Source organism: Numida meleagris, chromosome 1, assembly GCF_002078875.1.
Source record: "Numida meleagris isolate 19003 breed g44 Domestic line chromosome 1, NumMel1.0, whole genome shotgun sequence".
In the NCBI taxonomy this organism is placed as follows: domain Eukaryota; kingdom Metazoa; phylum Chordata; class Aves; order Galliformes; family Numididae; genus Numida; species Numida meleagris.
In genome coordinates, this window is record NC_034409.1 from 47,269,179 (window position 1) to 47,283,846 (window position 14,668).

General features: G+C 41.4%; 3 non-coding genes across 3 annotated transcripts; 2 read left to right on the forward strand and 1 right to left on the reverse strand.

Annotated features, from left to right (window-relative positions):
* TRNAD-GUC lies at positions 13,900-13,971 on the forward strand. The gene has a single exon. It is a non-coding gene; the product is annotated as a tRNA-Asp (tRNA).
* Positions 14,146-14,217, reverse strand: TRNAD-GUC. The gene has a single exon. It is a non-coding gene; the product is annotated as a tRNA-Asp (tRNA).
* Positions 14,597-14,668, forward strand: TRNAW-CCA. Its single transcript has one exon. It is a non-coding gene; the product is annotated as a tRNA-Trp (tRNA).

A 14,668-nucleotide genomic window follows, 5' to 3' on the forward strand; every position in this document is an offset into this window, starting at 1 on the left:
CCTGAGCCTCCTCTTCTCCAAACTGAATAATCCCAGTTTCCTCAGCCTCTGCCAACGACACTTGTGCTCCAGACCCCTCACCAGCTTCATTGCCCTTCTCTGGACACAATCCAGGGCCTTGATGTCTTTCTTGTAGTGAGAGGCCCAAAACTGAACACAGTACTCAAGGTGTGGCCTGACCAGAACTGAATACATGGGGATGATCACATCCCTGGTCCTACTGACTATACAGAAAACAATGCAAAACAGCAAAGTGTCCTCTCTCACCACAGGCTGTAGAAAAGCAAATAATTGCTATATATAAGGTCAATTATTTTAATGGCCTTCAAAAGAGAAAAAAAGTCTATCCCTTTCTTCAAAATCTAGGAACCATAACTATGTTCACTAGGTGCATGACAGAGAATCTCTTCATAATATAAATATTTCCAAGATCTTTTAAAATCTTCTTTCTCATGTTATCTTCTACTACAAACTTGTTCTCTTTTCCAGTTTATCTGCCTGTAGGGAGCAGGGAATAGCTAGTCATATGATGTAATTTAGTCATATCAAATTTTCAGTTGCCTGAAAGGAGACTCATCTATGAAAATGTATTTCTATTCTAAAATTTTATTGTGACAATTTGCAAAGATGACAAGATGCATACATCTTCTTGAGAACAGTGTAATTCAGGGACTCTTCAGATGCTACTGTTAGGCATCTGCTGTACAAATTACACTATCACTTTCATACAGCAATCAGTCCAACAAGCCAGAGTTGGTATGTCCTTTCGATATGGTCTTTGATGAATAGGCTCTCATTCTTCATTTCCAATCTATTATTAATAACATTGTCTGTGATCATCTAGACACAAAGAATTAAGACGATAATTCAGTAAGTGAATCCCAGAGCCTTATCTTGCCCAATGGAATAACAGTCGTTAAGTTTCTGCCAAAAGACCACTGTTTCAGACATAATGATGAGCAATTATCAACCAGGCTTGGAAAGTGTTTATGCATAGTGCATTAAGTTAAAATATTCCCTTTTCTTGGGAGCTATCTGGTGAGATACCAAACCTATCAATTAAATTACCTAATGAAACACATTTTAATATAAAGCAATCTTCATTCCCAGCGTAAAAATCTCTTTAGTAATCTTTAGTATCTCTTCAGAATCAAGAATATAAATTAAAGCTTTTGTCTATGACCATCTTCCTGCAGAAAAACTTAATGAAAGAAAAAATATGGGTCAGGGTAGAAAATATTTCTGTGTTGCTAAAATCATTAAGAAAATAGGAACGAACTTCATGGGACAAGAAGGGAGATAAGAAATAAGCTAGAATAACAGCTTTCTAGTTCACCAGGTTTACTTCTATCCTGCCTAACATTGGATGCTGTGGGCAATCTGAAATAATGCTCTGGTGTGCTAACACTGCAATTCTGTGTGTGTTTCTGTATTGACTGCACAGGGAGGGAGTGTTCACTGTATGCTCATTAAGTATTGCAGTTAAGAGCTGAGAAATATGCGGTCATAATTTAGGCATCACAGTTATGAGCATACAGAGTGAGAAGATAAATTCAGGCAAAAGAGCCTGCCGAGTCGCTGCTGCCCCTGACCAGTAAATTTAGAACAATATGCATGGCACGTCTGCCTGTTTTTTGAATGTCCTAACATCATCACCCATCCCTATCCTTTCTTTGTACCATATCCAAGTATTTAGGATTAGCCATAAAACTACCATGGTCAGTGCACAACCTTCTGCTGTTTTCTCGTTTGGGAAGTGACCTGGCACAGAGTGAGAGCACACTGCACTGTGACAATCTCTTGGCTGTATCATTTGAACACACAAAGAAAATGTTGTGGTTTATGGGCTGCAAAAACTGTAGTCACAGCCTTCCAAATTTCCTTTCTTCTTTCTATGAATTCTGTGCTAAATCTCCTCTCTGTAAACATAGCTTTCACTACATTGTCTTTTCAAAAGTTGTGCATTCTCTTTATTTCACTCACCAAAATCTCAGACGAAGTCCTTGTTTTTCCCCAAAGGAAATTTAAATACAGAACTAGCACAAGGCAACACCCGAATTCTGAATGCATCCTGAAACACAAAGGTATTTGAATCAGAGATATGTACCTATCCACAATATCCTTCTCCCAACTATCTCAGCTGAAGTTCTGCATCTGATCAGCAGAACTGTAACACTTTTTTTTTTCCTTTGTTTAACAAAACACCTTCAGGAAAATATACACTCTAATGTACTCATAATAATTTAACAGCTTTTTAAATTTATTATTACTAATTAACTACTCTTATAAAGTATTAATTATTATTATTACCACTAGGATTAATATTGACACCAATTATTAGAAATATAAATTTTAAAAGCACTATGGTCTGCATTTTTTGAGACTCAATAGAAAGCAGTATTGCTTTACAAATAGGTGGAAAGTTAAAATTCTATCTACTTCAGCTCCTTTTCCCTTTGATTTCTCATTTTGTTTATCTAATCCATCTAAACATGTTTCCCAGCTTCTAAATATTATCTTCACTTGTCATTCCTTTTGTTACTGTCTGGGCCTTATTAGCATGCACCTAATCTAGGAATGTACTAGCAGTCAGGTTCTCTCATCAACACATATTGCTCTTGACAGTGCTTAGCTATAAATAGTCTAGCCCAGCTTTTAATCGTATGATGTTGAGTTATGAATGACTTTCCATTCCTAGTGCAGAGTTTCAATCATTTTTTGCCTTTTAAACAAGGCTGAAATTTCTAATATTCTTTCATGGCTCAGAAGCTAGATTTACTTAAAATTTGATGACATATTACTGGTGGAATTGATTTTGAAAACAAAAAAGCATTGTCCAAAGTTAGTGGGTTCTGTAGATGTAAAATTAGCACATAGGATGGAAATGTTGCATAAATAATTTGCTGAATAAGACAGGGCATCCTAATGGGAAGAAACAAGATGTAGAAATACTAAAGTTCATATAAAATATTTTAGAATGTTGTCATGTTGACACATGCAATATATTGCTCAACTGATGGTGTGTTTCTCAAAGGTTACAGAAATGTTCCAAGAACTTGCAGCTGTGCAGAATTACACACAGAAGCATTAAAAATGCCAAGCTACTATGCTAAACTAAACTGATAAATAAACTAGAGAATTCTTCATTCTGTCTCAGACATATATATATATCTGTGTGTGTGTACCTATATATATATAAACATATTTCACATATGTACAGCTCTTATTGTACTGCACTGTTTGGTTGTTGGTGTTTTGTTTTGACCTTAAATAATGTGTCTGAAATGATTCTGAAAAGCTGAAAGTTCAGACTTTCTAATCCATTAAGTCCATTACAAAATATCTATTACATTTTTATTGTTTGTTTGTTTTTGTTTGTCTTTGTTTGTTTTCTGCTTGTATGGGAACTCATGAGTCATGACCTGAACCACTGACTGAGCACCTGGAGGAAAGACCCAGTCAGCCCTGGGAGCACAGGTGAAGGCAATTCACAATTTAGGCCTCATTTAAGGGCTGACTGTCACTAAGGAAGAACATCTTTCTGGAGATCCATTCTTGGTGGAGGGGATTCCTGTGAACCCAGAATCTTCTGATATGGGTGAGTCATCTATTTCCCTTCCTTTGTAGGACCTTGCTATCGTGCTGCTCCTTCCATCTCTTTTGTAACACCTTTTCCATCATGTTGATTTTTCCAGTTGCTATGCTACTTAAACATAAGGGTTTGTAGGATTAGAATTTAGCCAAGATTAGACAAATATTTGCAAAATATTATTGGTATTTAGCACTGAAGTACTTCCAAAATCATAGTGTTCATGTCATTTAAAAAACAATTGTTCTAAAAATTCTTTTAGTGTTTCTCTTTTCTACTTTTTTTAAGCTATGTCAGAAATGCCTGTACTATTTCTTCAAATGTGAGCAGTTAGTGTACAGAAAACTTCTTTCCTGTTGTGTTTTCGTAGATTCTGAAGTACTGTAATTGAAAGCATATTTATGTATCAATACACAAATACATACAGTACAGTGATACAGTGGAGTTAAGTTGTTCAAAAATACTCTCTCTCTGTTTCCAGGCAGTACTCCTTGAACTATCTGTTATTATTAAGTAGAAGAAGGGGCACGAGCATCCATCTATTTGGGAAAACTGCTGTGTTTGCTTATGAGGACTTGAACTGTGGAGATATGAGACTGGGCTACACTGATGATGCAACTTTAATCATTTTCTTCCTTTCAGTTGCTCTTGCTTCACTGAGAATGGGCAAATGCAGTTACCCAACTCTAGATGAAATGGTTAGTTTCATCCTTGGCAATGCTTCCAAACTGTGAGTCCTCCTGCATGCATAAATAAAGGAAATGATCTAACTGCTTCCCCATTTCCTGCTCCTCTCTATTCTTTTTTTAACTCTTATCCACATTTGTTTTTAATAACAAGTGGACAAAGCCAGGCATTAATTGCACATCTGTTTCAGCTCTGGCAAGAACTCTCAGGATGCAAGTTCCAACAACTGCCAAGTGCTTTAACTTCAAAAAAGGAAATTTTCCTATGAAAACTTTCTCTGAAAGACTCATCTTTGCTGCCAAGTGAAACAGGCTAGTGCAATAGGTAACACATTGCTGCAACTCCTTTCTAAGCACATAATAACAAAATGCTATCTATTAATTCAGTTAAGAGAAAGTGGGGGAAGGGAAATGAGTAATGCTTTCTCCAACCATTTTGGTCCAGATAATATTTCACTTTATGAACTGATTTTGTGTAAGGTGAACTGGGCTTCGAAGATACGACTACTTGTTTCTGCATGTTTAATACAGCATTTAAAATAACCACCTCCATTTCTGACACCAAACTGACTGTGAATCGGTGGCTTTAGTGGACTGTAGAGCCTTTCTGAATGCCACCAGAGGGAGCCAATGCAATTGCGATCTTGAAATCCTATCTGCAAAGAAACTGAAGGGAAGGTTGCTATCATAGTAGTAGTGAAAGAAATAAAGATTATTGTCCTGAAGAGCACTTCTTAAAGCAAAAATCTCCTTCACATTTGAATCACATGTGTGGAGAAACATCAGTGTAAGTGATAAACCCTTGCTTTACTGTTTTCCTGGGAATACAAGTATTTCACATTCTGCTGCACTTTAATAACCCATTGTTTTAATTCTTGTTACCTCAACAATAGCTCCCTTCACATATTTCCCCACATCAATCACTCAGCCTTTTTCTCATCTCTCTGAGGTGACATCTCCAAGCCAGCAAGTGCAGATAACCATCTTCAGCAGCTATGAGAATGTTGTAAAACGTCCTCTCTGAACCTGACCTGATTGTATCTAGTAATGCATCTGATATTTTTTATTTTTCTGTTTTTCCTTGATTTTTGTCAGAGTTTTGTGATTGTCAGGCAATGTACTGCGGAGACACAGTAGTATAGAGTTCAGCTTTAAGCAGCAGTGCTCTAAGCACATCATTCTCAGCATTTCCTCATTTATGGTTTTGGCTGTTCAACTGCCTTTAAATATTCATCTCTTGTCTCAAATTTAAGTGCACTGTGATTCATTTCTGCATCTTTTTAAAGTGTCAGGCTTTTACAATTCAACAGGATGGTTAACTATCCATCACATCTTGGACGATCTCTGGTGAATGTGCACATCTGCTTTTCTCTCCAATGAATAGAGTTAGAAATGGCAATTAATTTCTGTAGGGGCTTTAATGTTTTATTTTCAACTATTTTCCTCTTCCAGTTGATAAATGAAAAACCTACCTACTGCCCTTTTATTCCTCATCCACCCGTGGAAAATTGTGTTAGAAGACAAAGGGGCCAATCTCAAGATCTTCCCTGGCACAGCCAAAGAGGAACAGCAGTTTCCTCTAGCCTTTAGGTGGCTCTTTTGCATTCCCCTGAAATGGACAAGAGCTGGGGCATCCTATTTTTTCCTAAAGAGTAATAGTAAGCTAAACAATCAAGAAAAACAAAAAGGTGGTGGAGGCAGGTGAATAGTGAAAAGAGAGGGGTAAAGCGAGGAAAACCACAAAGTGGAAAAGCCACAAGTAGGAGTAATAGTACAATGCATGGCAAGGATAAAAAACAGCTCTTGAAATAAGAGCTTTTATAAGCCATGGGAACCACTTGGGATTTCTCCATGTTTCCCTGAGTGCACAGATAACCTGACTTTGCAGCACTCCCTTGAGTAAGGCAAAGAAGAATGTAGTTTCCATGCTGTGTGGCCTCTACACCCTAAGGAAAGGTGAAAGGAGGAAACTATTACCCCATCAGCTATGGTTTTGTCTAGAATGGAAGGTATACTTTTGTTCCCCATGTGCAACACAAAGAAGTAGTAAATAGTGGCAACCAGATCATCAGGAATGCAGTGTGGAGCCAGCACTAGAATAAATCACTAGAGTGCTGGTAGCTTTGATCAAGTGCTTGATTATTAAAATAAATGAATTTCCAGCTTTGTCTTTTCCTGCAGTGGCTCTTACCAGTTTGTGCTTTTTTTTAATTATTATAATTTTTTTCAAAACATTCATCAAGCTCAGATGGCCTCCTCTAATAGAACTCTTAGAGCAAGACCTTGCCTGACCAATCTGGTGGCCTTCTACAATGAAGTGAGGGCATCGGTGGATGGGAGGAGGGCAATGGATGTCATCTACTTGGACTTCTCCAAAGCCTTTAACAGGGTCCCTCATCACATCCTTCTCTCTAAATTGGAGAGGTATGGATTTGAAGGATGGACTATTCGGTGGGTTAAGAACTGGTTGGCTGGTCACAGCCAAAGGGTTGTGGTAAATGGTTCTACGTCAGGGTGGAGGCCGGTCACGAGTGGTGTCCCCCAAGGCTCAGTCCTGGGACCGGTGCTCTTCAATGTCTTTATCAATGACATAGACAATGGAATCGAGTGTACCCTCAGCAAGTTTGCAGATGACACCAAGCTGAGTGGTGCAGTCGATACATTGGAAGGAAGGGAAGCCATCCAGAGGGACCTGGACAGGCTGGAGAAGTGGGCCCATGAGAACCTAATGAGGTTCAACAAGGCCAAGTGCAGGTTGCTGCACTTGGGCCAGGGCAATCCCAGGTATTTATACAACCTGAGAGAAGAAGTACTTGAAAGCAGCCCTGCGGAGAGGGACTTGGGGGTCCTGGTGGACGAGAAGCTGGACGTGAGCCAGCAGTGTGCGCTGGCAGCCTGGAAGGCCAACTATGTTCTGGGCTGCATTAAAAGAGGAGTGGTCAGCAGGGAGAGGGAGGTGGTGGTCTCCCTCTACTTGGCTCTCGTGAGGCCCCATCTGGAGTACTGTGTCCAGGCCTAGGGCCCCCAGCACAAGAAGGACGTGGAGCTCTTGGAATGAGTGCAGAGGAGGGTGACCAAGATGATCAGAGGGCTGGAGCACCTCTCCTATGAGGAAAGGTTGAGGGAACTGGGCTTGTTTAGTTTGGAGAAGAGAAGGCTCCGGGGAGACCTCATTGTGGCCTTCCAATACTTGAAGGGAGCGTATAAACAGGAGGGGGATCGATTGTTTGTGAGGGTGGATAGCGATAGGACAAGGGGGAATGGTTTTAAGCTGAGACAGGGGAGATTTAGGTTAGATATTAGGAGGAAGTTTTTCACACAGAGGGTGGTGACGCACTGGAACAGGTTGCCCAGGGAGGTTGTGGATGCCCCGTCCTTGGAGGCATTCAAGGCCAGACTGGACGTGGCTCTGGGCAGCCTGGTCTAGTGGTTGGCGACCCTGCACTTGGCAGGGGGGTTGAGACTCGATGATCTTTGAGGTCCTTTTCAACCCAAACCATTCTATGATTAGATTGCCAGCAAACATGACATTGTTCATCTAAGCTCCATTAACTCAGACACCATTTAGAAGGTTCCAAACTGTCATTCATTATGCTTCCTACTTATTGCTGAATGCTGTCTTAGACAAAATGCACCTTACTGATGCAGTATGATGTTTTCATATCTGCTCACAGTGCTGCCTTCTGCCTCATCTACACTCTTAGGTCTGGATTTTGAGAGTCATGAATACATTTTTTCAGTGATGAATGTGTGTATATCATGCTGAAACTTCTCAAAACATTCACAAAAGCAGCAAAACATACATACATTTCCCTTATACTTTCACTAGGTGTTCTGATAGTATTTTCAAGGTGAGGTCAGTTTTCCTCCTGTGAGTTACTAGATAAAAACTAAACTGACTTCTGTTAATTGTTGGCTCTGTTCACTGACATTTTTTAACCTATTGATTTTCCAGTTCTACAGCAGTACAACCTGTTGAACTTAGAGAGCTGCACTTGTCAATATCTGTGGCATTAGTAAGTTCTCATATGGGGGCATATGATTTTTTTTTTAATGATGAATCCTTCAGATTCTTTTATGTATTTTGAATTTAATACCTTAAGCAAGCATTGACTATTTGGTATTAATAGCGCCTCTTCCCTAAGCTAATCTTTAGATGCTTTAGATGTTTAATCTGTCCAGTTTCCCTCATCGTAATTACTTAGCCTGCACTTGCCCCTGATGTTTATACTTAGCAAGCATCAGAATGCATGACAGAAATTTCTGATTATCAGCTTTCTAAGATAAAGTTAAATTCAGTGCATCATTCACAGTTTTGTAAAACAGACACCTTTAAATGTGTCCCTATCCTCTTTACAGTATGTTTCATTTCTGTGTATGATGCTTCTGCCTCATGACATCTTTGCTCTACTCGCCTAACTTCAGTCTGTGATGCTTTTTCTTGTATTACTTTCTGTGGGTTTTACTTTCTTAAATTCTTTTTTTAGTGACAGATGTTCACTCCTAGAACCAATAAGATGTGAGAATAGGACCTGATAGTTACGTAATGACTGAATTTGATTTTCTCCACATGTTTATCTCTAGAATTCTTCTTCTTAGGCACCATTGTTCTAATTCAAGGTAAATCACTGACAATTTCAAGATCCTAAGAAATGCCGTATTTTAGACTAAGACAGACCAATGGTGCAATTGTTTGGATCCACTGCAGTCTTTCATTGCAGCAATGAAGTTATGACTATTCTTACATCATATGATAGAGATATTCTGGGATCCAGAACCGTACTGTCCAAGGAGTACACAATCTAATTTTTGCAGTGTCCTAGTATGTCTCTAAGGGTTTTGCTACATAAATACTCTTTTGAGACTACCCTGGAACTATAAGTTTCCTGCACCTGAATTCTGCACGTAAATTTGATTGATCACCTGCCCTTTAATTACTGAGTCCTGTCCTCTGATTTCTAAGCAAGACTCTTTCTGTCCTTTGCTGTTCTAAAGCTGGAACTATTTATTAAAACCAGCCAACCTCCACTTTTCCTGATTTAATTGAATTTTCCTTTTTTTTTTTTTAAATGGTATCTTTTCAGTACATTTACTTAGAAATCCCTTTTGAGGGGAAAAGTGATGAGAATGCAGATTCCCTGTGGTAAGGAGCTTATTCTTACTGGAGCACCTCGTAGATTTAAACTATGATACAGGATTATAAATGGTTGGATTAAATTATTCAACTCTTCTTTCAGAGTGCTTTTTACTGAAATAGAATATGCTGTTCTGCATGGGCATTTCTTGTCTATTTTATTTCACAATTGTTAGGACATAAATTTTCAAGGCCTGAGATTCCTCCAACGAGGTTTTTAAAAGACATCCTTTATTAGACAGCTCACATGATGCAACATGGAGAGGAAGCTGCCCAGCTGTGTGGCTGCATTTAGTACTGTACAAACTATACCAGGCATGCTAATAAGGGAAAACTGCCTAAATCCCTCCTCCCACTAATCCACCAGGCAGTGACATACATTGTCATGCTCCCTTTTACCTTTAATTTCTCCAGCTCTTCAACTGTTGATTTTTACATGGGATGTCTGAACACTCACTTCCTTAAATGATGAAAATTATTTTTTCTAATAACTTCTAAAACTTTGTTTTAACTTGATCAAAGTACAATCACACAAAAAAAGGCCACTATGTCAAACAGTGTGCAACAAACCTGCACAGCATTTATACAGGGCCAAAAGCTGTACAGAAATAATTCACATAATGTAATATGATATTTTCTAACTCATAAATTCTTAGTAAAAAGCTCATTAAATCCTGTGCTGTGAGCCTACATGGTGAGGGCACAGACAAAAATGTAAAACAAACAGAACAAAAAGAGAAGATGAAGGGTTGAATATGTGTGAATGGGCAGCAACAAAAGCATAAAAACTAGCTAAGAAATTCAGTTTCATAGCAAATCTTCTGGACTCGGGTGTCCTGAGGACCACATCACTGTAGGGCTTCGCTTCTCATCTAAGGTTTTTTTGTTTACATTGTTTTAGAAGAATTGTTTGGTAGCTTTTCTTGTCTTTCTCCATTTGGACCCCTCACATGTATTTCTAATGGGGGTACTAGACCTCTGTACAGCAAATCTAAACTGAATGGCATTTGATTTGCTTTGTCTAGCTTCCTTTCTGGGCTCTTGTTTGAAAAATCCTGTAGACAACTATCAGGGCAGTTCTCCAGAGGTTGCTGCATCTTAGAAGTGACATAGTGCAGATGTCAGCCAGTACTTGCCTTGACTATTCTGAAGGAGACAGTTTTAAGTATTAACATATTCTAAGCCTACCAAGAATGATCTCAAGAAAATAGAAAGCAACTGCAGTATCAAATAGCTTCCTGTTTTAAAAACAGTATGGTCATTGGTCCTTTGTTTTTATTAAAAAAAAAAAAAAAGGAAGCTTAATGTATTTAATAGAAGACCACTTTTATAGTGAGGTTAAACAAAGCAGTTTATACAGATGCACGATTGATAGCTCTCATTGCACTACATTAAGTCCACTCCTTGTGGTCTCTGGGGTGCCAGCATAGCTGAACTGTGAGGATTTTATGTGCAGCTCAGCCAGGCAGTGTTTCCAATTAGAAAAGCAACTGATACTATCAAAGGCATGAGTGTCATTCAGTGGGGCCTTGCCAGGCTGTAGAGATAAACCAAAATGAACATCTTCAGATTCAGCAAAGTTAAATGCAAAGCCCTGCACCTAGAATAAAAGAGCCCCATGCAACAGCCAAGAGCTGACTGCATAAACAGCAACCTTGTAGAGAAAGTCCCAAACGTCCTGGAGAACAAGAAAGATGGATGTGGGTGAGTAATTGCTCTTGTAGGAGTGAAAGCTAATCATATAATGGGCAGCGTTAGTAACACCACAACCAATAATTTGAGGGAAGTGACTAATGCTCCCCATGCTCTTTGGATGCATTTGGTACTACTGCCTGTAGACCGCTGCTCACAATCTGTTGTAATACAAGAAAGATATTGATGAACAGCAATGAATGCAGTGGAGGGTCACTCAAAAAACAGGGAGCTGGAGCATGGGGCACTGACACAGCTGGGTTGATTCAGCCTGGAGAAGACTACAGTTTTATCTAATTGTTGTCTTCAGATACCCAGTGGGATGGCATAGAAATGATGAAGTCAGTCTCTTCCTGGAGAAGCATGGCAAAATGACAAGAGACAACCAATCAAGTAGCAAGCTCGCAAATTCCAAGCAGATACAAGGAAGGAAAACATTTACAGTGAGGGAAGACAGCCTCTTGCAACAAAGAGGTTACAAAATCTCCCATCCATGATTATATTCAAAACACAAGTGGATGACCATGTTTCAAGCTTTATTTCAGCTAAGCAAGCTGAAGGGGAGGTAACTAGCTTCCAGCTGCAGTGCTGAGAGAGATCCCAGACCTACTGTTCCTTGTGGTCATAAAGGGCCTCTTACAGACAGCTGTTGCTCCAGGGATCAGCAGTGTAATGAGAGCTGATTACAGAGCTGGTACCATGATGAGGGAAGCACAAAAGGTTTGGATTAGGTATGCAGAATAGCCATATGCAGATACCAAGAAGAAGGCAAAAGCTTCCTAGACCTTGGAGCACTGATACTAGTTCCTAGTACTTGTTCCACTTTTGGCTTACAGGTCTCTGTGACAAATCAACAGGGAAGGTATTTGCTGTGTAACTGTGAGTCACTGAAGCACTGCATTAGACCACCCACCTTAAAACAGCACTTTTGCTTCCCTGACTCATACTTCAGTGTCTCCTACTGCTCCCATTCTTAAACAGCTACAGATAAGTCATATTCTAGGTGCAGGATATATTTGGAAGAATAGCTTCAGAAGTGCATATAGGCTTCACTGAGGAAGCAAAAGTGGTCAAGGTGTTCATTATTTTCACCACAGTAGGGCAGTTGGTTAACCTAACCCAATTTACCATCACCAGCTCAGATCAGAGTAGGTATTTTTAGTAGATATGCTTGCTCTCACTGCCAAATGGGGAGTGGGAAGAGTTTACGCAAGAGCATGAGTTTGCATATTGACTGGCACTTTTGTTTCAGGATTGTCCTTGTTGGAAGAAGATATACAAAATGTGTAAGACGGATGATGAAGTTAACAGTAGCTATTCAGAAATGGGAGCGGGGTAGTGGATTGAGGCATTACCAAGGACTCTCATCAGTAAACTAGCTACAATTCTGAGAACACGCACGTAGCAATGTACTGAGCTATGTATGTACTGAGAATGGGGTAAAACACAACAAAGAGGAGGTCTGTGAAAAGCTGGAAGCAAAACCAGATGTGAGCAAAGAGCAGCAGCTCTGGAAGGCCAGACTGCAGCAAGCACCACCACTTAGACAAGGCTGTTCTCAGCTCAGCTCCCTGACGGCAGGGATCAGGGAAGAGACTGGGAAGTGACAGGTGGAAAAGTCCGAACTAGCCAAGCACAATCAGATCCATAAAATGCAGACAGCCAATATCTGATCCACCAGGAAGACTTATAAGTTAAATCTAACCATCAGCATCTTTTGAATAAAGCTTGATCCAGCCTGGCAGGTTTATACCAGCCTAGCAACACTGTTTCCAATCCTGTTCCTGCAGGTTTAAAGCCTATCCATCACTAGACTGTCGCCCTACCAGGGCAATATGACGCTACTCTAAAGTAATTCAGTTATTATGAGACTTTAGTCCACGTTTTTCTCTTGTCAGGATAAAATATATGTATTTGTTGCATCCACTCGGGAATGCATTTATTTTCAAATGGTTACGGGAGTTGGCCAGTTTGTTGAAATGCTTCAGTCACAGGTCACTTATGTTTAGATGATCTATGTACAGGATGCTGTTTGTTCTTCAGCCATGATTGTCTGAAAACACCACTCTGGGGTCCTCTTGTCCAAAGAAATATTACTGGTATCAGAGATTGCTGAAAGAGAGCCTTGTTTGTTCCAGTTGACTTCTTATGCATGAACTTAAAGCTTAATATAATAAGTGAGTAAACTACATATAGTTTCCTGCCCAGTGTCACTGATACAACCTACAGCCGCGTTACCACTGACCAAACGAGTGCAAGACATATGGTCAGTATGTGTCCTTCGGCCTTTTAATCTCCAATCTCAGAGTAATTGGTTTCCATTTCTCCCTCTCCCTTTTTAGGGAGGTGAGGAGCAGGTGCTGGAGTCCTCTCACCCAAGGGCTGCTGACTCTGGTGCTTCTCAGGTTCCCGTAAAAAGAAACTGTCTGCACGAACCAGGTGCAAAAACACAAATGTAAAGATTATCTGGGCTGCTTTGCTCCTCAGTGCCTTGAGCCTGGCGGTTTCCTTGCACTATTTTCACCAGTTTGCTCACATAGGTCCTCCTGTTATAGGGTGTAGGAGGAAACAAGCTACGGGTGGGAGGCTACCACACGTCCCCTCCTCGTGCCAGCAAACGGGCTCCAGCAGCACCCACACAAAGAACTGCCACTGTCTGGACAACCACCTCTCGCACACCGGGGCAGCCCGGCGCGGCCCCGCCACCCCGGGCACGCGGCGGCCTTCTGCAGAGGGCAGCCTGGCGCGGCCTCACCGAGGTGGGGCGGTGGCAGCGGAGATCCACAGCGTTTCGCAGTTCCTCGTTAGTATAGTGGTGAGTATCCCCGCCTGTCACGCGGGAGACCGGGGTTCGATTCCCCGACGGGGAGAAAAGTGATTTTTGCCGCGAGGCCTCTCGGCGCCAACAGTGCTACCGGCTGCCGTTGGGCCCATCTGCTGCAAGAAAAACAGCAGGCAAAACAAAGGCCCCTCCGGGGCGCCGCTTTGTTCTTTAGCATACGCAACAGAACCAGACTATAGAGTTTAAGAAAATAGCTCACAGCCTCCCCGTCGGGGAATCGAACCCCGGTCTCCCGCGTGACAGGCGGGGATACTCACCACTATACTAACGAGGAACGCTTGAGACAAGGGTTTCCCGGCTCTCCATTCTCTGTATTCTTCAGCCTCCTCTAAAGCAGGGAGTTGCAGTAGGGGAAAACGAAGGGCTGGTTTTTGCGCCGCGGAAACAGCCTGGGGGCCGCAGAGTGGAAGCGAGAAGCCAGGAGCCCTCGTCTGGTGGCAGTGCCGCAGGGAGTGAGCTCCACACCACCATGGGAACGATAGGCCCCTGGTGCCGGCAGTGGGTGTGTGGGCGAGGAGCGTGAACGGACCTGAGAGGGATGCGGGAAGCGAGCTCGTGGCGGGGGAAAGGGGAGATTCGAGGCAGTGAAGAGATCAGGCGGCGGGCAGCTGTGGTAGGTGAGTTCCAAGGCTCTGGCGCGCGTTTTGCAGCAGGACCTCGTGGCGCAACGGTAGCGCGTCTGACTCCAGATCAGAAGGCTGCGTGTTCGAATCACGTCGGGGTCA